Source organism: Nomascus leucogenys, chromosome 19 (genome assembly GCF_006542625.1).
Source record: "Nomascus leucogenys isolate Asia chromosome 19, Asia_NLE_v1, whole genome shotgun sequence".
Taxonomy (NCBI): domain Eukaryota; kingdom Metazoa; phylum Chordata; class Mammalia; order Primates; family Hylobatidae; genus Nomascus; species Nomascus leucogenys.
Genome location: NC_044399.1, coordinates 37700973 through 37723201, shown reverse-complemented (window position 1 = coordinate 37723201; position 22229 = coordinate 37700973). Strand labels below are relative to the sequence as shown.

The window sequence follows — 22229 nt, the reverse complement described above, 5'->3', positions numbered from 1 at the left end:
CCTATTTTTCCACATGTCCAGCAGGCCCAAGAGCCGTGTTACCACTGGCCTGTTTCCAAAATGAATGCATTACTCATTGCCCTATTAGTTACAAAACCAAAATAATCAAACACGGTGGTGTCTTAACGTTGGAAAGCAACCCCACCAACCATTTGATCTAGGAGAGAAATTAATAACACCAGCCCAGGTTACCAAAAGCTAAATTGTCCTGGATGAAGAGAGATCCATACATCATTCTAGTCCTTTACTTTGAGCCACTGAACAACATACGTGCATATCCAACAAGGATTCTTAAAGGACAGTATCATTAGAAAGACAGCTCTGGCCTTCACCGAGAGCAGACTGTAAACTACTAAGGGTTAAACTGATTGAGATAAAATTTGCCTAGCAACCATTCTTTAGGAAGAGTTCAGTAACTCACCAACAATAAATTCTACATCCTCATCTGACTGGTAAACAGATTATAGACTCCACCAAGTCCTCTACTTTCAGGATTCAGACTCATAGCAAACAACTGCCTCAAAAGATTCAGCTTCCAAGAGTCAAACCCTGGGGGAGGGGATTGTGCTTAAACACACAAAATATTGTCTCTGACACCTGACTGGAAAAGCTGAAAAGCTAAAAACTACCATCACCCACATCTCCATATGAATGCATCCATTGTTCTAAATAAGTCTCTGACAATTGAGTGAGCATTCTCAGAGTCTCCTTTGCCTCTAATATTTTCTCACCTAGAGTAAGCTTTTCCCAATTCAAACCTTACAACACTCAAGCTGATTATTCTGAGAATCAAGCAATGCCAAGGGCCCAATATTTTTCTTTCACCTTCTCAAGGGGATCATTTTATACTTCTGATGTGAACAGGGGATTAGTCTCAAGTCTCCCTTTAGAGAGAACATAGAGGCCTTTTTCTTAACACATTCCAACCCGTGACTCACAGAAATAAGCAGGATGGGCCGGGCATGGTGGCTCACGCCTGTAATCCCAGCACTGTGGGAGGCCGAGGCAGGTGGATCACCTGAGGTCAGTTTGAGACCACCCTGGCCAACATGGTGAAACCCTGTCTCTACTGAAAATACAAAAATTAGCCAGGCGTGGTGGTGCGTGTCTGTAGTCCCAGCTACTCAGGAGGCTGAGGCAGGAGAATTGCTTGAACCTGGGAGGCAGAGGCTGCAGTGAGCAGAGACTGTGCCACTGCACTCCAGCCTGGGTGACAGAGCGAGACTCCATCTCAAAAAAAAAAAAAAAAAAAAGAGAGAAATGAAATAAGCAGGATGGATAAAAACAGACTGCTAAAGAAAATTAAATCAATTGCTTTAACCTCAACCAGCACTATGCCCCCTCAACCTAAGAGATTATGGCTTTCTATAATTGTTTCCTTGCAGATGACCAAATTCCAGGATTTCCATGCCCCTTAAATGATATTTGAACATCAGTGCAAATACATTTATGATTAGTTCTATACATAGTCTTCTGTCTCCTGGGAATATTCTTTCAGGAACCCCTAACTATTGCACCATGCAAAATAGTGATCACGCAAATCAGTCAAGAAAATAGAAATATCAGGCATGGAGGGGTGCAGTGGCTCACACCTTAATCCCAACACTTTGGGAGGCCTCTGGGAGGGCTGCTTGAGGCCAGGAGTTTGAGACCAACCTGGGCAACAGAGCCAGACCCTATTCTCTATAAAACATAAAAATTAAAAAACAGTAATATAAAAAAGTGAGTGAAGTATAACTTTATAAAGCTGTACTTAACTGCTCACCCATGGGTAGAGAACTTAAAAACCACCTAGATATCAAATAGAAGGGCAACTTGTTTTTTTGACAGAAGCAAGTTGAAATTGTATAGCCTCCAACTGTTTTTTTTTGGTTTTTTTTGTTTTTGTTTTTGTTTTGAGACAGGGTCTCACTCTGTCACCCAGGCTGGAGTGCAGTGGTACAACCTTGGCTCACTGCAACCTCCGCCTCCCGGGTTCCAGCAATTCTCCCACCTCAGCCTCCCAAGCAGCTGGGACTACAGGAGTGCATCACCACGCCCAGCTAATTTTTTTATGTTTGGTAGAGATGGGGTTTTCACCATGTTGGTCTTTAACTTCTGACCTCAAGTGATCCACCCACCTGAGCCTCCGAAAATGCTGGGATTACAGGAGCAAGCCATTGCACTCCGCCTTCCAATTGGTTTTTTTGGTCACTTCCCCAGCTTCCTATACCTTAGACATCAAAGCGCACTTTGTTTTATGTACTAGCTAACTTTGTTTTATATACTAGCTAACTGTAAAGGCTTCAATCACTGATTTTTAACAGTTCACTCTCAGTACCAAGTTAACTAAGTCAACATCTGGGGGATCCCCTTTCCCTCCCAATTTAAATACAACTCATGGAGCCTTAAAGGACAAGTGAGTAATAAAGTAAAAACCCAAAACTTGACACAGATTACTGTGAATCTACTTTTTAGTAACATGTCTATTCTAAGGTACTTGAAATCTTATTTTTAAAAAAGGTAAAATAAGCTTCCTAATCCCTATTACTTTCCACAGCTGAAATGGTTTCCTATCCCATTATCCCTATTTTTTATAATACTTGCTTTCATCCCAAATTGCTACTAATTGTTTAGAGATCTAATAAATCAATGTAAAGAAAAAAATCACTAATCTAGCCAAAACTGTAAGACAGCTCCAGTGTATCAATTCTGTCTTCAAAAGTGGACCCCAGTTACAACAATCGTGGGAAACTGAACCCATATTACATAAACTCTGAACCATTTTAATTAATATTTATCAAAGTGTTGCCAAAAAAAAAAAAAAAAAAAAATTCATCCCTTCTGGTACTGTAGCTCTTTGCTAATCAACATTAAGATAAACCTGGTCCAAACACGTTTTGTTGAAAATGCCCATTTAGGCCGGGCGCGGTGGCTCACGCCTGTAATCCCAGCACTTTGGGAGGCCGAGGCGGGCGGATCACGAGGTCAGGAGATCGAGACCATCCTGGCTAACACAGTGAAACCTCGTCTCTACTAAAAATACAAAAAATGAGCCAGGTGTGGTGGCGGGCGCCTGTAGTCCCAACTACTTGGGGAGGCTGAGGCAGGAGAATGGCGTGAACCCGGGAGGCGGAGCTTGCAGTGAGCCGAGATCGCGCCACTGCACTCCAGCCTGGGCGACAGGGCAAGACTCGGTCTCAAAAAAAAAAAAAAAAAAAAAAAAAAAAAAAAAAAAAAAGCAAGTGTGCTGTGGACATTGCTACCCAACATACACACACACACACACACACACACACACACACACACACACAAACTCCCTTTGTTTCTAACATCAAAAATTTTGGATTTTCTATTTTCCACTGAAAATGTTTTTCTCAATTTAAAGCCTACAAAGAGGTTCCCGATTTTGGCTGGAGATGGGTGTTCTTCAGAAAGAAAAGATCCCTAAGATGAAGCAGAAAAGGAACTCAAAAAAGATAAATTGCATTTAAGTTGTAATGCTACAGCACCCAAATTCATAAAATTTAGGGAGAGGAACCTTTTTTAAAAAACTAACGAGGCCGGGGGCCGTGGCTCACGCCTGTAATCCCAGCACTTTGGGAGGCCGAGGCAGGCGGATCACGAGGTTGGGAGTTCGAGACCAGCCTGACCAACATGGTGAAACCCCATCTCTACTAAAAACACAAAAAATTAGCTGGGCATGGTGGTAGGCGCCTGTGATCCCAGCTACTCAGGAGGCTGAGCCAGGGGAATCGCTTGAAACCTGGAGGCAGAGGTTGCAGTGAGCCGAGATCGGGCCACTGCACTCCAGCCTGGGTAACAGAGCGAGACTCGTCTCAAAAAAAAAACAAAACAAAACAAAAAAACACGAACTAAAATACGTATCTGGAGGTTTGTTTTTTTAAGTTTGGTTTTGGTTTTTGACGACAGAAACTAATCCCTCCGAGGGTCTGTGAATATGAGAAATATACCAACAGGGAAAAAGATAAGACTTTTAAGTTTCAGCAACAGCAAGGTAAGTTTGCCTGCTCTAGTCAGGTTTCTGCAACAGAGATAAGCTACTACACAAAGCCGGTGACAACGTACTCCAGGAAGAGACTTTAGCAGAGTTAATCGCTAACAACTATCAGGATTTCCTTTAACCACCATTTGACTGGGGCTGCTCCCTCTTTCCACTAGCACCTCCTCTCCTTTCAGATTGTTATTGCTGATCAAGGCAGTCCCAAGGAGGAAAATGGTGAAGACAACCTTAATGGACACGGATGCAGTACAGTTCCAAATATCCACTCCTAGCTTGCCTTTTTTTTTTTTTAATTACGGTTTACTGCATCAGATATCACACAAAAAAGGGCTCCTCTTTTCTTCTCTGTGCATTTTACTATGCGACCGATATCGACACATCAGTAAAAAGAGATAAGAGTCCTGAATCTCCTTACCCATCTGCAGGGGTGAGATGAAGGGAAGGAAAAAAAATGATGAAGGGTAGAAACAGATAATCAAAATAAACTGATGGGATCCAGAGACATTATTTCCCATTCCGTTTCCCCTTTTCTTACAAGGTTAAGTCGGCTGAAGTCGGGGTCGCGTTAGAAAAAGCACACACACACCGTGCGCCCTGGAAAGGTGAGGTTCGCTCCGCAGCGCTCGGTGGGGCTCCTGGCTCCGCCCCGCCCGCCTTGGGCAGCTGAGCCCAGCTCACCCCCGCCCCGGGAGGATGGAAGAGAGGGGGCTTCTAGCGGTCTAGGCAGGGGGAGGGGGAGGCGGCTGCTCCGGGTGCCAGGCTCACGGAGCGCAGGACTCCGCGGTGCGCCGACACCCCCTCCCCCAGCCGGCTGCCGCTTGCTCCCAGCCGCCGCCGGAAGCCAGCCCCGCCCCCTCACCTCCACCCTGGCTCTTCGCGAGCCCCCTCCTGTCGCACAGCCAATGGAGAGCCAGGGAGCCAGCAGAGCGACTCGCCAAACAGCCAACTGGGTAGGCCCACAGGGAGGTCAGCCACCGGGATAGGCCCGCTACCCGCGGACCCGGCCCGACTCGGCTCCTCTTTGTTAGGGCTGCCCCCATCTCTCCCGGCCCCCACCCCAAAGCCAGGAGCCAAGCATCCCGTAGCTGGGCCAGGTGAAGCTGCGCCCCTTCGCACTCCTTCTCCCTCTGTCCCCTCCCACTTTCTGCCTGGGTACTAGGAGACCCCCCCCCCACCCACGCGATACCTCCCAGAGTGCCTCAGACTTCAACAGCAATTGCCACCTGGAGACACTCGACAGTAAAAAGATGCTCCCCAAGCGTCTCTGCCTCTAGTCTAATCAACTGCACTGCACTGTAACAGTGGACGGATTTAGGATTGCATATTAAGTCAATTGCACACATCAATCCTCCCTGTCGGAAACTCCTGCTTCCCGTGACGCAGAAATTAAGGGGGGGTGCGGGTGGAGGCATGTTGGGAAAGTATGTATCTAGAAGTTGGTGGGGTGGAGGAGAAGGGAATACACGAAATCATCAGCCAAAAAAAAAAATACACATACAAAAATAACACACACAGTTGGCTCCAACCTGTTCCAGATACAAAACATCCAATGTATTTAGCTGGATGTATCCAATCCAGTTAAATCCCAAAATACCACTCTTTTAGCAGGTTTCAGTACAATTAGGAACCAAACACCTAATCCATGTTCAGTCATATACCTAATATTATGGGGAACATACTCTCAGCAACCAGACTGGAGGAGACTAAGACAACATGAAAAATAAATGCAATGTGTGATTCTGACCTGGATCCTTTTTGCTATAAAGCATATAACTGGTATAATAATAAGCAACATTTGAAGAGGATCTGATAATTATATGGAAGTAATGTGTCAATGTTACTTTCCTGATTTTGACAGTTGTTTCAATTTTTTTTGGAGACGGAGTCTCGCTCTGTTGCCCAGGCTGGGGTGCAGTGGCAAGATCTTGGCTCACTGCAAGCTCCGCCTCCCAGACTCACGCCATTCTCCTGCCTGAGCCTCCAGAGTAGCTGGAGTAGCTGGGACTACAGGTGCCCGCCACCACGCCCAGCTAAATTTTTTTTGTATTTTTAGTAGAGACGGGGTTTCACTGTGTTAGCCAGGCCGGTCTCAATCCCCTGACGTCGTGATCCGCCCGCCTCGGCCTTCCAAAGTGCTGGGATTACAGGCGTAAGCCACCGCGCCCGGCATGGAATAGGACATTTAAAACACTGTGGTATATTTTCTTGGGTGTAGTGATAGAGCACTACATGGGGCTCATTTAAGAAAACTGGCCGGGCGCGGTGTGTCTCACCTGTAATCCCAGCACTTTGGGAGGCCAACGCGGGCAGATCACTTGAACCCAGGTGTTCGAGACCAGCCTGGTCAACATGGTGACATGGTGAGACTCCCATCTCTACCACAAATTTTAGACGTAGCTAGGCGTGGTAACTCGCGCAGTAGTCCCAGCTACTTGGCAGAGTCAGTGAGCAGAGACTGTGCCACTGCACTCCAGCCTGAGTGAGAGTAAGACTCTAACTCCAAAAAAAAAAAAAGAAAAGAAAAAGAAAACGGGGGTCAGGGAAGGCAAGCTATTACCTAGAATGTCATTTTTATTCAGAGTTCTTGCAAGTGCATAACATTAAATATCTACATCACACTCTACAACACTGCTTAATCCCCCCAAACACTACTATAATTTAAAACAAAACTTTAAAATTAAGCAGTCTAGCCTACCTTGGAACTCAAAACATTTCATATATAACAACCTCAGTACTCCTGGAAGATGGAAAAGGAGCTGTATGACATGCCTGTTTTTATTTTATTTATTTTTGAGACAGAGTTTCGCTCTGTTGCCCAAGCTGGAGTGCAGTGGTGAGATGCTATGGTGTAATCTCGGCTCACTGCAACCTCCGCCTCCTAGGTTCAGGCAGTTCTGCCTCAGCCTCCCAAGTAGCTGAAATTACAGGTGCACCCACCACGCCCAGCTAACTTTTGTATTTTTACTAGAGACGGGGTTTCGCCATGGTGGCCAGGCTGGTCTCAAACTCCTGACCTCAAGTGATCTGCCTGCCTCGGCCTCCCAAAGTGCTGGGATTACAGGCATGAGCCAACGTGCCTGGCCAATCTTTTTTTTTTTTTTGAGATAAGAGTCTCGCTCTTGTCCAGGCTGGAGTGCAACAGCACAATCTTGGCTCACTGCAACCTCTGCCTCCCAGGCTCAAGCGATTCTCCTGCCTCAGCTTCCCGAGTAGCTGGGATTACAGGCACGAGCCACCGTGCCCGGCTAATTTTTGTATTTTTAGTAGAAGCGGGGTTTCACCATGTTGCCCAGGCTGGTCTTGAACTCCAGACCTCAGGTGATCCACTCCCCCTCAGCCTCCCAAAGTGCTGGGATTAAAGGCATGAGCCACCGTGCCCAGCATCACATCTATTTTTTAAGCACATATAAATATACATCTCTTGGTCCAATATAATATCTAAATGTTACACCAATCTGTCAATAGTAGTTATTGAGAGAATAAGAATATAGGTAGGGAGAAGTGAAGAAGAGAATTTGTTTTATTACATCTTTTAAAAAATAAAAAAGCGGGCCAGGTGCAGTGGCTCATGCCTGTGATCCCAGCACTTTGGGAGGCTGGGGTGGGTGGATCACTTGAGCTCAGAAGTTCAAGACCAGCCTGGGCAACACAGTGAAACCCTGTCTCTACAAAAAATACAAAAATTAGCAGCCAGGTGTGGTGACCCACGACTGTAACCCCAGCACTTTTGGTGGCTAAGACAGGCAGATCTCGAGGTCAGGAGACTGAGATCAGCCTGGCCAACATGGTAAAACCCCGTCTCTACTAAAAAAAAATTACAAAAATTAGCCAGGCGTGGTGGCGCACATCTGTAATCCCAGCTACTCAGGAGGCTAAGGTAAGAGAATCGCTTGAAACCGGGAGGCGCAGGTTGCAGTGAGCTGAGATCGTGCCACTGCACTCCAGCCTGGGCAACAGAGCGAGACTCCATCTCAAAAAAAAAAAAAGAAAGAAAGAAAATATTAAGGCACGGCATGGTAGCTGACGCCTGTAATCCTAGCACTTTGGGATGCTGAATGCGGCAGATCACTTGAGGTCAGGGGTTCAAAACCAGCCTGGCCAACATGGTGAAACCTCATCGCTACAAAAAAAAAAAAAAAAATTTAGCTCAGCATGGTAGCAGGGGCCTGTAATCCCAGCTACTCGGGAGGCTGGGACAGGAAAATTGCTTGAACCCGGGAGGCAGAGATTACAATGAGCCAAGATCACGCCACTGCACTCCAGCCTGGGCGAGTGGGATTCCGTCTCAAAAAATAAATAAGTAAATAAAAAGCATTAATTTTGTCATTTTTACTATGTTAACTTAGTGAAATTACAGATTTTATCATCTTTAAACTATGTTGAACATGTCTTTTATAGTCAGTAAAAGATATTAAAACATAAACATCTCTCAAAAATAGATGGAAGAGATCAATTAGGCTAGACTAAAAACTAGTTTAGGTAACATCCCTCTAGACTGATCAGTTTGCACCTCATTATTTCTTGAGCACCCTATTTTGCAAATTTCCTAAATGGCATTTATAACAATAAAAAAAAATAAAATGTAACTTTGACACTTAATTTACTCCAATCAAAACAACACAGTTCCCAGTAGAAGGGAATAACAAAAACAAAAAAAAACAATGATTGAACCCGAAAAGAAGGCAAACAGTCTTAAAAAGACAATTTCCTCATTAAGAACTGCTACATCATATTTACAGAATTCAAGCACCCATGACACAGAGCATAGAAACTTTGATAAAACCTTTATTGTTCATTAGACTTCAAGAGAACAGTAGACCTGAGAAAAACACTGTGGTAATTTTTTTTAAGGGAATTCCTGGCACTATCACTTCAAAGTAGCAAGGTGTAACAGTAGTTTAAGGGTTTTAACTGGCTGCACTTTCTGTTTCAGACACTAGAGGGGAGTATAAAAATCCAAATAAAATCTGGGATTTTGTTTTACTCATTCACTAACATCATCAAATATGTACTGTATTCCTGTATGCCAGAAATTCTGTTAGACCCCAGAGACAAAAAGATGAATAAGATGTGGTCTGTCTTTAAAGTACTTAGTTTAGTTAGGGAAGACATGCCTGTTAAAAAAAAAATAGTAATAAGGCCAGCGCAGTGGCTCACACCTGTAATCCCAGCACTTTGGGAGGCCGAGGAGATGAATCAACTGAGGTCAGCAGTTCGAGACCAGCCTGGCCAACGTTGTGAAACCCCGTCTCTACTAAAAAATACAAAAATTAGCTGGGCGTGGTGGCACATGCCTGTAATCCCAGATACTCAGGAGGATGAGATAGGAAAATTGCTTGAACCTGGGAGACAGAGATTGCAGTGAGCCGATATCGCACCACTGAACTCCAGCCTGGGCAACAGAGCGAGACTCTCTCTCAAAAAAAAAAAATTAATAATCATAATAATAATAAGGCCAGGCACAGAGGCTCACGCCTGTAATCCCAACACTTTGGGAGGCCGAGGCTGGACTACCTGAGGTCAGGAGTTCGAGACCAGCCAGGCCAACATGGTGAAACCCTGTCTCTATTAAAAATACAAAAAATTAGCCGGCCATGGTGGTCGCCTATAATCCTAGCTACTCAGGAGGCTGAGGAAGGAGAATTGCTTGAACCCAGGAGGCAGAGGTTGCAGTGAGCCGAGATTGTGCCATTGCACTCTGACTTGGGCAACAAGAGTAAAATTCCACCTCAAAAAACAATAATAATAATTGTGCCACTGCACTCTGACTTGGGCAACAAGAGTAAAATTCCATCTCAAAAAATAATAATAATAATAATAGGCAAACTACAACAGAGAATGCAGAGTAGAGAATCAAACCCATGACTTTGGGAGACTATGGATATGGGACAGGACAGAAGGAGAATCATTCCTAGAAGAGAGAGGAAAAACATGTGCCTATATATAATAATTCACACTAGACAAACCAGCATATCCAAATTGGCTTTTTCTCCTAATAACAACGTTTCTGGCCTTAGTCTAAATGGAAATAACCTATACCTAGATGGTATCTTTAAACTTCTATCTATGAAAGTAGAAGCATTTTCTGGTAAAGAAGATTTGCTAAAATAATTAGTTGGTCCGGCTTCAAAATCTATTGTATGCAGTTTAAAAGGCATGAAGGTGGGGTATAGGGGGTGGTTTTTTTTTTTTTTTTTTTTTTGAGACGGAGTCGCGCTCTGTCGCCCAGGCTGGAGTGCAGTGGCGCGATCTCGGCTCACTGCAAGCTCCACCTCCCAGGTTCACGCCATTCTCCTGCCTCAGCCTCCCAAGTAGCTGGGACTAGAGGTGCCCACCACCAGGCCCGTCTAATTTTTTTTGCATTTTTAGTAGAAACGGGGTTTCACCGTGTTAGCCAGGATGGTCTCGATCTCCTGACCTCATGATCCGCCCGCCTCGGCCTTCCAAAGCGCTGGGATTACAGGCGTGAGCCACTGCACCCAGCCAGGGGGTGGTTTATACTTCCAGCTACTTGGGAGGCTGAGGTGAGAGGATCATTTGAGCACAGGAGTAAGAGTTCAAGGTTATAGTGAGCTATGATCGTGCCACAGCACTCCAGGCCTCAGTGACAGAGCAAGACCCTGTCTTTAAAGAAATAAAAATAGGCCAGGCGCGGTGGCTCACGCCTGTAATCCCAGCACTTTGGGAGGCTGAGGCGGGCGGATCACGAGGTCAGGAGATCGAAACCATCCGGGCTAACACGGTGAAACCCCGTCTCTACTAAAAATACAAAAAATTAGCTGGGCGTGGTGGCAGGCGCCTGTGGTCCCAGCTACTTGGGAGGCTGAGGCAGGAGAATGGCGTGAACCTGGGAGGCGGAGCTTGCAATGAGCCGAGATGGCGCCACTGCACACCTGCCTGGGCGACAGAGCGAGACTCCGTCTCAAAAAAAATAAGAATAAAAATAAAAAATAAAGATAAAAATAAAAAGACTATAGGAATGACTGATAAACCAGAATTAAGACTCAAAGTCACGACAAGGGTGCCAAAGGGAAACACTTGTATGGTATATTTTTCCCTAATCTTCAAAATGACTGCTCCATCATTTGTTATGGTTTAGGATGTTTGGGTTATATGTTCTGGGAGTAGAGAGCTGCAGAGAAGGGGCAAGTTGTTAATTTTTCATACTGATGGGGTAGCACATGGTAGAAAAAGTAAAAAGCCAAAATCCTGAAAAAGTTTCACACACATAGACAAAATGAGACAGCAAACTTGTGAATCGAGCATGATTTGGCATCTTTAAATGCACAGCCAATTCCCTTCTAGTGCCAAAGCCAATGGCTTCTCCTGTAGATAAAATGGCACAGTTCCTGAAAAAGCCCTGGACGCTGTTTCCCCACAATCCTATAATCTGTCAGAAGACAGAAAACAAAAAGAAGGCTGTGCAAGCCAGAAAAAGCAAATTATAACCAACACAGAGCCAACACTTTACTTCAGACAGAAGGAGCTTTTCTATGCATCTTTGGAAAGGGAGACAAAAGAAGCTTACCACTGCTCAAATAATCAAGGCAAACAATAAAACAATTTAACCAAACACCATCTTGGATTAGCATTTAATGCAATAGCTTCCCTTCTCACTTCTTATTCATAGCCTTAAGGAATACTTACATCACATAAAAAAAAGAGTTGAATGCCACAATATACAAAGAACTTTTATAAGTAAATAAAAGGAAGACAAATAGCCAAAGGGGTAAATATTCAAAGAATATGAGCTAGTAAATCACAGAAGAAATACATAAAGTCAAAAATTATACATATATTCCATTTTGTTAGGTAGTGGTGGAAAGTGCCTTCTCCATACAATCCTAAAGGCATTTTGTCTTGACAGTACTGCCAACTGCAAGCTTCCAGAGAAACTTGGGCTATTTTGAATGAAAAAAATAATGATAAACATGTCAAGCATAACTAATACATTCCTAAAAATATTTAGAAGTTTTATGAAATACCTAATCTAGGAAGGAAACTATTCAATACAATAGATACATATAAGCTACAAATTAAATCCAAGAGAACTAAAATATGAATATAAAGTGAACCTTTGCCTATGAATGTAAAACAGTTGAAGCCAATCCCTAAGCCTAGAATGAACAAAGCTGATGATGAAAGCAAGTAACAGGGAGTCTTACTACAATCACAGAAATAAAACGTCTCTAAGAAAATAAAATTACTCAACTGTCTTTGCTGTGAAAGCATGTCATTCAAGGACCCTTTTAGCAGTCACCAAATGCAAATGCAAATGCAAACGAAAAGCAGATAATGCCTGAGTCCAGCAAAAGCAAGTACAGTCTTCCCATCAAACAGGAAAAGAAACCTAAGCCTTTCACTTGTCCTTGATACAAAAACGTAATGGATTGTGAAAGAACTCAAATTCCAGAAAAAAAGACTCCATTCCAACCTGCATAAAGCTAAAAAAAACTTCATGTTACTTTGTTCTAAAATTAGCAACACACAGGTCCCTATACTAAAAACAATATATACGATCCCAGCTGAGGTGTCAGGGTAAAGTTCCCAGCACGTCAGCAGACTATCCCATAACGATTTCAGTTTTCCCTTATCGGCTTTTAGACAACATCCCAATTTTCCTCTACTGTTAATGTCACTTAAAAGGCTGAGAAAAATTTAGTTCAACAGATTCAAATTTCAATGTAGTTCCTAAGTACATTACAGGTAATGATGCCACTGATTCTATATTTAGACTCTGGTATGGAACAAGGAGTGTTAGTTTTGTCTAAAATGGCACCATGTTACTCTTCAAAGCCTAACTGCAACAATCACCTAATCCTACATTAAAATGTCTTTAAGGTGTTACCTATAGCAAGTTAAAATTTTTTTCAGTGTCTTTTGTGAGTGTTTCTATTGATTGGCTGCGATGCTATAAATATACACACACACACACACAGTAAGTCACTCCCATCAGTCCTTTAAACATTCAGCATTGCAACTATCATAAGGTGGAATTCATTCTTCATCTGAACCAAAAAGCAAAGATGGTAAAACTTTTTTTTTTTGAGACAAAGTCTCGCTCTGTCACCCAGGCTGGAGTGCAGTGGCACGATCTCGGCTAACTGCAACCTCTGCCTCCTGGGTTCAAGCAATTCTCGTGCCTTGGCCTCCCAAGTAGCGGGGATTACAGGCACCCGCCACCATGCCCAGCTAATTTTTTTTTGTATTTTTAGTAGAGATGGGTTTTCACCACGTTGGCCAGGCTGGTTTCAAACTCCTGACGACCTCAAATGATCCACCTGCCTCAGCCTCCCAAAGTGCTGGGATTACAGGAGTGAGCCACTGTGCCCAGTCTGGTAAAACTCTTTTTTTTTTTTTTTTTGAGATGGACTCTCGCTCTGTTGCCAGGCTGGAGTGCAACAGTGCGATCTCGGCTCACTGCAACCTCCCCCTCCGGGGTTCAAGCGATTCTCCTGCCTCGGTCTCCTAAGTAGCTGGGACTACAGGCACGTGCCACCACGCCCAGCTAATTTTTGTATTTTTAGTACGGACGGGGTTTCACCATATTGGCCAGGATGGTCTCGATCTCTTGACCTAGTGATCCACCCACCTCGGCCTCCCAAAGTGCGGGATTACAGGTGTAAGCCACCGCACCTGGCCAAAACTCTAATAATATGAACATTCTAAAGTGATATAATAGTACTTATAAAAATATATTGCCTCCTCAAAAGGAACTTAAGGCCTCCCAATAGACAGCATGTTGCTTATTTTCACAACATCCCAATAAAGAAGTACTATTTAGCATTTATATCACACTTTAACTTGCAAAAGTGTTTTACAATTATTTTCATTAGTAGTCATGCATCACAACCACCCAACAAGCCAAAATGGTCCTGTTACCCTCATTTGACAGCTGAGAAACCTGATGTACTTTAAGACCAAGGTCATGTCAGTCTGCTTTTCTTATAGACCAAGGGCCTAACCCTTATAAAAAGTCTCATTTGCTCACCAGTTACCTGTATTGCTCATAAAAGTAGTTAAAGCAGGTTTTTGGAAATAGGAGTCCATCTAAAATAATCGTACAGGGCCGGGTGAGAGGTGGCTCATGCCTGTAATCCCAGCACTTTGGGAGGCTGAGGCAGGTGGATCACATGAGGTCAGGAATTGGAGATAAGCCTGGCCAACATGGTGAAACCCCATCTCTACAAAAAATACAAAAATTAGCTGGGCGTGGTGGCGCATACCTGTAATCCCAGCTACTCAGGAGGCTGAGGCAGGAGAATCGCTTGAACCTGACGGGGCAGAGGTTGCAATGAGCCGAGATCGCACCATTGCACTCCAGCCTGGGCGATAGAGCAAGACTCCGTCTCAAAATAAATAAATAAATAAAATAAAATAATGGCACAAAAACACTGAAAGATACTAATTCAACAAAAATACATAGTCAGGCTGGGTGCGGTGGCTCACGCCTGTAATCCCAGCACTCTGGGAGGCCAAGGCGGGCAGATCACTTGAGGTCAGGAGTTTGAGACAGCCTGGCCAAACCCTGACTCCACTAAAAATATATATATACATATTTTTGAGACGGAGTCTCGCTCTGTCGCCCAGGCTGGAGTGCAGTGGCATGATCTTGGCTCACTACAAGCTCTGCCTCCCGGGTTCACGCCATTCTCCTGCCTCAGCCTCCCAAGTAGCTGGGACTACAGGCGCCCGCCACCACGCTCGGTTAATTTTTTATATTTTTAGTAGAGAAGGGGTTTCACCGTGTTAGCCAGGATGGTCTCGACATCCTGACCTCGTGATCCGCCCGCCTAGGCCTCCCAAAGTGCTGGGATTACAGGCATGAGCCACCACGCCCGGCCTAGAAGTATTTTTTAAAAAGGCCGGGCAGCACAGTGGCTCACGCCTGTAATCCCAGCACTTTGGGAGGCCAAGGCAGGTGGATCGCCTGAGGTCAGAAGTTCAAGACCAGCCTGGCCAACACGGTGAAACCCGTCTCTACTAAAAATACAAAAATTAAGCCCGGCGCAGTGGCATAAGCCTGTAATCCCAGCACTTTGGAAGGCTGAAGCAGGAGAATCGCTTGAACCCGGGAGGCGGAGGTTGGAATGAGCCGAGATTGCACCATTGCACTCCAGTCTGGGCAACAAGAGTGAAACTCCGTCTCAAAAAATAATAATAATAATACAAAATTAGCCGGGCATGGTGGCAGGCGCCTGTAATCCCAGCTACTCGGGAGGCTGTGGCAGAGAGAACTGCTTAAAACCCAGGAGGCGGAGGTTGCACTGAGCTGAGATCATGCCACTGCCCTCCAGGCTGGGCAATAGAGCAAGGCACCATCTCAAAAAAAAAAAAAAAAAATATATATATATATATATATATACACACACATATATATACATATATACATATATATATACATATATACACATATGTATACATATACATATATATATATATGAATATAAAATTAGCCAGGCGTGGTTCCATGCGCAGGTAGTCCCAGCTACTCAGGAGGCTGAGGCAGGAGAATCACTTGAACTCGGGCAGAGGTTGCATCGAGCCAAGATTGTGCCACTGCACTCCAGCCTGGGCAAGAGACCGAGACTCCATCTTGGGGGAAAAAAAAAACATATTCAACTGGAATACAAATAGGTAAGTACTTAGTTACAATGACACAGGAAGTTTTCAAAGAAACTAGGTGCCAAAACCTGTTACCAAACAAAAACAAAAAAAGTGATCAAATATTTCTTCATCTTATTTTTCCCCCTCAATCAACTACAATTAGACTTCTATTTCCACCACTCCAATGAACGGTTCTACTGGAAGTCACCAATAATCCCTAGGTCCCCAGGTTGTCAAATCCTGTGAGTACTTCTCTGTTACGTGACCTCTATATAGCATTCAACAGAGCTCACCACTCCATTCTATTTTTTTTTTTTTTTTTTTTTTTTTGAGAAAGTGTCTAGCTCTGTCACATGGAGTGCAGTGGTGCAATTAGGCTGGAGTGCAGTGGCACGATCACCGCTTACTGCAGCCTCAACCTCCCAGACTCAAGCAATTCTCCCACCTCAGCCTCCTGAATAGCTGGGACTGCCATAGGCATGTGCCACCACAGACAGCTAATTTTCTATTTTTTGTAGACACAGGGTCTTACTATGTTACCCAGGCTGACCACTCCCTTCTTGAAACAATTCTTTACTTGCCTTCTATAACATCACTTTCTGGGTTTACCACCTATCTCACTAGCTATTCCTTCTCTTTCAAATTGCTCTTCTCTAGCCACAAACCATCCGTAGATGACCTCCTGATTAAATTCCATAACTTCAAATTCTATCTATTTCAGCTCAGAATTCTCCTAGGAATGCCAAGCATTTCTATCCAACTGCCTATCTAATTTCTCCATTTGGATACCTAACAAGTATCTCAAACTTGGCAGGACCAAAAGAGAATTTTTTTTTTTTTTTTTTGAGACGGAGTCTTACTCTATTGCCCAGGCTGGAGTGCAGTGGCACAATCTCGGCTCACTACAAGCTCTGCCTCCCAGGTTCATGCCATTCTCCTGCCTCAGCCTCCCAAGTAGCTGGGACTACAGGCGCCCACCACTACGCCCAGCTAATTTTTTGTATTTTTAGTAGAGACAGTGTTAGCCAGGATGGTCTCGATCTCCTGACCTTATGATCCACCGCCTCGGCCTCCCAAAGTGCTGGGATTAAAGGCGTGAGCCACCGCACCCGGCCGAGAATTTTTTTTTTTTTTTTTAATTTTAGACAAGTTATCACTCTGTTGCCAAGGCTGAAGTACAATGGCACAATCACAGCTCACTGCAACCTTCACCCCCTGAGCTCAAGCCATCCTCCCACCTCAGCTCCTCAAGTAGTTGGGACCACAGGCATGTACTACCACACCCGGCTAATTTTCTTATTTTTTGTAGACACAGGGTCTCTCTATCTTGCCGAGGCTGGTCTGAAACTCCTGGGCTCAGGCGATCCTCTTGTCTCAGACTCCCAAAGTGCTGGGTTACAGGCATGAGCCACCACTGTCCAAGAATTCTTGACAATTATATTCTGCTAGTCTTACCCATATCAATTAACAGCGTCAACCATTTACCTCCCTGGTTGCTCCAGTCAATAATATAGAAGTTACCCATGATTCCTTATTACCTCACTTCCAAAGGTGTAACAATCCCAAAGCAAGCCCTGTCAACTTCACTTCCAAAAGATATGCCAAATCTGTCCACCTTTCCACAGCTTTTATACCATCACCCCAGTCCAAGTTACCATAAAGTCTCATTTGATTCATGCAAAGAGCCTTGTTACTGGTCTCCTTGCTTCCTTCTACAACTCATTTCTTTTTGAGGTGGAGTTTCACTCTTGTTGCCCAGGCTGGATTGCAATGGCATGATCTCAGCTCACCACAACCTGGGTTCAAGCAATTCTCCTGCCTCAGCCTCCCGAGTAGCTGGGATTAAAGGCATGTGCCGCCACGCCCAGCTAATTTTGTATTTTTAGTAGAGACGGGGTTTCTCCATGTTGGTCAGGCTGGTCTCGAACTCCTGACCTCGGTAATAAGCCCGCCTTGGCCTCCCAAAGTGCTGGGATTACAGGCGTGAGCCACTGCACCCGCACTACAATCCATTTCTAACACAGCAACTCAACATTCTTTCTAGTCACAAATCAACTCATATCATACTCGTACTTAAAAACTTCAAAGGAGGCTGGGTGCACTGGCTCACACCTGAAATCCCAGCACTTTGGGAGGCCAAGGCAGGTGAATTGCCTGAGCTTAGCAGTTTGAGACCAGACTGGGCAACATGGTGAAATCTGGTCTCTACCAAAAATACAGAAAAATTAGCCGGACGTAGAGGTGTGCACCTATGGTCCCAGCTACTTGAGAGGCTGGGGTGGGAGGATCCCTTAGCCCGGTGGTGGAGGTTACGGGGAGCCAAGATTGCGCCACTGCACTCCAACCTAGGTAACAGAGTGAGATCCCATCTCAAAAACAAAAACAAAAACAAAAAAACACTCCAAAGGAAACGAAACACCTTACCCTAGCTTCCAAATCTCACTGTCACCTAGCCTCTGCCTCTGTCATCTCTTGTCATTTTCTCCCTCATTCACCGTATTCAAACACTGGCCTGATTTCTGTTCCTCCAACACACCACGCTCATTCCTCCTTAGGCGCTCTGCACTGTAATGTTTGATCTGCTGATCTTCATATACTCCTAGACCTTAAATGCCATATCCTTAGAGAGATATTCTCCCAATCTAAAGTAGCTATCCATTCATACTATCACATCCTCTATTTTTCTGTACAGTATTTATCATTAACTGATTTTTATTTATTTTATTTTTGAGATGGAGTCTCGCTCTGTCTCGCAGGCTGGAGTGCAGTGGCGTAATATTGGCTCACTGCAACCTCCGCCTCCCGGGTTCAAGAATTCTCCTGCCTCAGCCTCCCAAGTAGCTGGGATTACAGGCACCCACCACCATGCCCAGCTAATTTTTGTATAAAAGTAGAGATGGGGTTTTGTCATGTTGGCCAGGTTGGTCTTGAACTCCTGGCCTCAAGTGATCCGCCCACCTCGGCCTCCCAAAGTGCTGGGATTACCGTGCCCGGCCATTAACTGTTTTTTTGTTGTTGTTGTTGTTTTGAGACTGAGTCTTGCTCTGTAGCCCAGGCTGGAGTGTAGTGGTAAGATCTGGGCTCCCTGCAACCTCTGCCTGCCGGTTCAAGCGATTCTCCTGCCTCAGCCTCCAGAGTAGCTGGGACTACAGGTTCATGCCACCACACCCAGCTAATTTTTGGTATTTTTAGTAGAGACAGCGTTTCACCATGTTGGCCAGGCTGGTCTCGAACTCCAGACCTCAAGTGATCTGCCTGCCTCAGCCTCCCAAAGTGCTGGGTTTACAGGCATGAGCCACCCACGCCCGGCCATTAACTGATTTTTTAAAAGCTGTCTGTTGCTGGACACAGTGGCTCACGCCTGTAATCCCAACACTTTGGGAAGCCGAGGCCAGCGGATCACCTAAGGTCAGGAGTTCATGACTAGGCTGACTAACATGGTGAAACCCCATCTCTACTAAATACAAAAAAAAAAAACAGCCGGGCGTGGTGGTGCATGCTTGTAATCTGAGCTGCTTGAGAGGCTGAGACAGGAGAATCCCTTAAACCTGGGAGGCAGAGGTTGTGGTGAGCCAAGATGGCGCCATTGCACTCCAGCCTGGGCAACAAAAGTGGAACTCCGTCTCAAAAAAAAAAAAAAAAAAAAAAAAGCTGTTGTCTGCCCTCATTGGAATGTAAGCTCCATAACAGCAGGGACTTTGTCTATCTTGTTTTGTGTACCGCCAATGCTGAAAACATAGTAGAAACTCAATACATTTGGCAGGCTTAGTTGTTAGGTGCTGAAGTTAAAAAGGTGAAAAAGGGCCAGGCACTCACACCTGTAATCCCAGCACTTTGGGAGGCTGAGGTGGGAGGATCACTTGAGGCCAGGAGCTTGAGACCAGCATTGGCAATATAGCAAGACCTTGTCTTTGCCAAAAAATTTTTTTTGTCATTAGCCAGGCACAGTGGCTAGTGTCTATTGTCCTAGCTACTTGGGAGGCTGACACGAGAGGATCATTTAGGCCCAGGAGTTTGAGGTTGCAGTAAGCTATAACAGCACTACTATACTCTAGCCTGGTGGGGAATTAAACTCTGTCTCAAAAAAGAAAAAAAAAACAGCCTGGACAACATACTGAGACCCCATCTCCACAAACAATTTTAAAAATTAATTGGCACGCTGGCTTGCATCTGTAGTCCTAGCTACGTGGGAGGCTGAGGCAGGAGGATTGCTTGAGCCCAAGAGTTTAGAAGCTGCAGTGAGCTATGAGAGTGCCATGGCACTCCAAGCCTGGGCAACACAGTGAGATCTTGTCTATTAAAAAAAAAAGAAAAAGTGAAAAAGGAATAATCCCTACCTACAAAAAGCTCACAATCCAGATGAGGAAACAGAATAGCAATTAAATAATAAATGTAAGGAACATGCATTCTATTTTATAGAATGAGATGTTGTCATTTAAACAATGTAAAAAATAATAATAAAGGTAATGTTAGCAGGATAGTAAAATGTCAGAGTAGCCCATCAGCAAGAGTGATTAATACTGCCTTGGGAACAGGGAAGACTTCACAGAAGAAATTAACTATGAGCTAAATCCTAAAGCTTAATTAGGAGAGTCTTGGTTATGTTTGTTCAGATAATTGGTTATGTTTGTCTATTCTGGAAGAATGTTCTTGGAAGAAAAGAAAACAGCTTGAGCAAAAATATAATAAAGTGAGGAAGGAAGATGGAATCAAGCATCTGCTATGTATCAGGCACTAGGGTAATGAAGGGCCTTAAAGGGAAAGGGCATAAGTAGTCTTACAACTTAGGAAGATCACTCTTGTGGCAGTGTGGTGGACAGACCAGAGGGGTGATAAGCCTTGAGACATGCAGATTAGTGAGGAGGCTACTGTAACTGTTGAAGTAAGAAATAAAAAAGGTCTCATCCAAGAATTTGGCAATATGGTAGAAATGAAAAAAATGCAGATTTAGGAGACCTTCAAGGTTAAAATCAGACCTGGGACCAACCAGATATGTCGGATAAGGGGTAACGAGAAATCAAGGTCAAATCCAAATTTTTTTTTTTTTTTTTTTTTTTTTTTTTTTTTTTTTTTTTTTTTTTTTTGAGACGGAGTTTCACTCTTGTTGCCCAGGCTGGAGTGCAATGGTGCGATCTCGGTTCACAGCAACCTCCGCCTCCCGGGTTCAAGTGATTCGACCTGCCGCAGCCTCCCGAGTAGCTAGGTAAGAGGGAAACCTTGTCTCAAAAAAACAAAGTGAGCTGGGCACAGTGGCTCACATCTGTAAGCCCAGCACTTTGGGAGGCTGAGGTGACCAGATCACTTGATCCCAGGAGTTCAAGATCAGCCTGGGCAACATGGCAAAACCCCCTCTCTAAAAAAAAAAATACCCACAAAAAATTAGATAGGCATGGTGGCGCGCCATCTGTAGTGCCAGCTACTCAAGAGGCTTAGGTGGGAGGATCGCTTGAGCCCAGAGGCATAGGTTGCAGTGAACTGTGATTGTGCCACTGCACTCCAGCCTGATCTACAGGGAAGACTCTGTCACACAAAAAAAACCACACAACTGCATTTCTAAGTCAAATAAATTCAAAAGGATTTAAATTTTCTAGACTTTTCACTTTTAATTATGTAAAATGTATTAAAAAAGAAAATTAAGCTAAAAATTCAAATGTATTTAGGGAATTACATTTCTGGAATTAGTCTTTAAAGTCTCTCTTCTCCGCCCCAGACAAAAATAACACTCTTTTAGTGTTCAGTTCTAAGAGTTCTCATAAATGCATAGTTGTGTAACCACAACTACAATCAAAATACGGAACAGTCATGTCACCCCCAAAAAATTTCCTCATACTACCTCTTTGCAGTCAACTCTCTACTTTTTTTTTTTTTTAATTGAGACAGAGTCTCGCTCTATCACCAGGCTGGAGTGCAGTGTGGCGCCATCTCGGCTCACTGCAACCTCCGACTCCCAGGTTCAAGCGATTGTCCTGCCTCAGCGTCCCGAGTAGCTGGGACTACAGGTGCATGCCCCACCATGCCCGGCTAATTTTTGTATTTTTAGTAGAGACGGGATTTCACTACATTGGCCAGGCTGATCTCGAACTCCTGACCTCGAGATCTGCCCGCCTTGGCCTCCCAAAGTGCTGGGATTACAGGCGTGAGTCATCACGCTTGGCCACCCTCTCTCTACTCTTTTTTTTTTTTTTTTGGAGACGGAGTTTAGCTCTTGTTGCCTCGGCTGGAGTGCAATGGCGCCATCTTGGCTCACCGCAACCTCCGCCTCCTGGGTTCAAGCTGCGCCACCACACCCAGCTAATTTTGTATTTTTAGTAGAGACAGGGTTTCTCCATGTTAGTCAGGCTGGTCTCAAACTCCCGACCTCAGGTGATCCGCCCCAACTCGGCCTCCCAAAGTGCTGGGATTACAGGCATAAGCCACTGCACCCGGCCCACTCTCTCTCTAGTCTTATCCCCAGGCAATCACTGATCTGCTCCCCACTGTCCTTATAGTTGAGTTTTCCCCAGAACATCATACACATGCAATCGTACAGACCATAGCCTTTTGAGTTTTGTTTCTTTCACTAAGCATAATACCAATGAGTTTCATTCATGTTATTGCATATATGAACAGTTCCTTTTTA

At 44.5% G+C, this 22229-nt stretch overlaps 1 protein-coding gene across 4 annotated transcripts in view; it reads right to left on the bottom strand.

The window, feature by feature from the left end:
- FAM222B (family with sequence similarity 222 member B) overlaps positions 1-22229 on the bottom strand; it is a 96584-nt gene that overhangs the window by 61992 nt on the left and 12363 nt on the right. For 2 of the 4 annotated variants that reach the window (XM_030799430.1, XM_012503535.2), the window contains exon 1: positions 4539-4842. The exons of the other annotated variants lie outside the window; for them this stretch is intronic. The gene's annotated coding sequence lies outside the window, so the exon portion shown is untranslated. Of the gene's footprint in view, positions 1-4538; positions 4843-22229 lie in introns of those variants that run through there. 4 annotated transcript variants of the gene reach the window in all.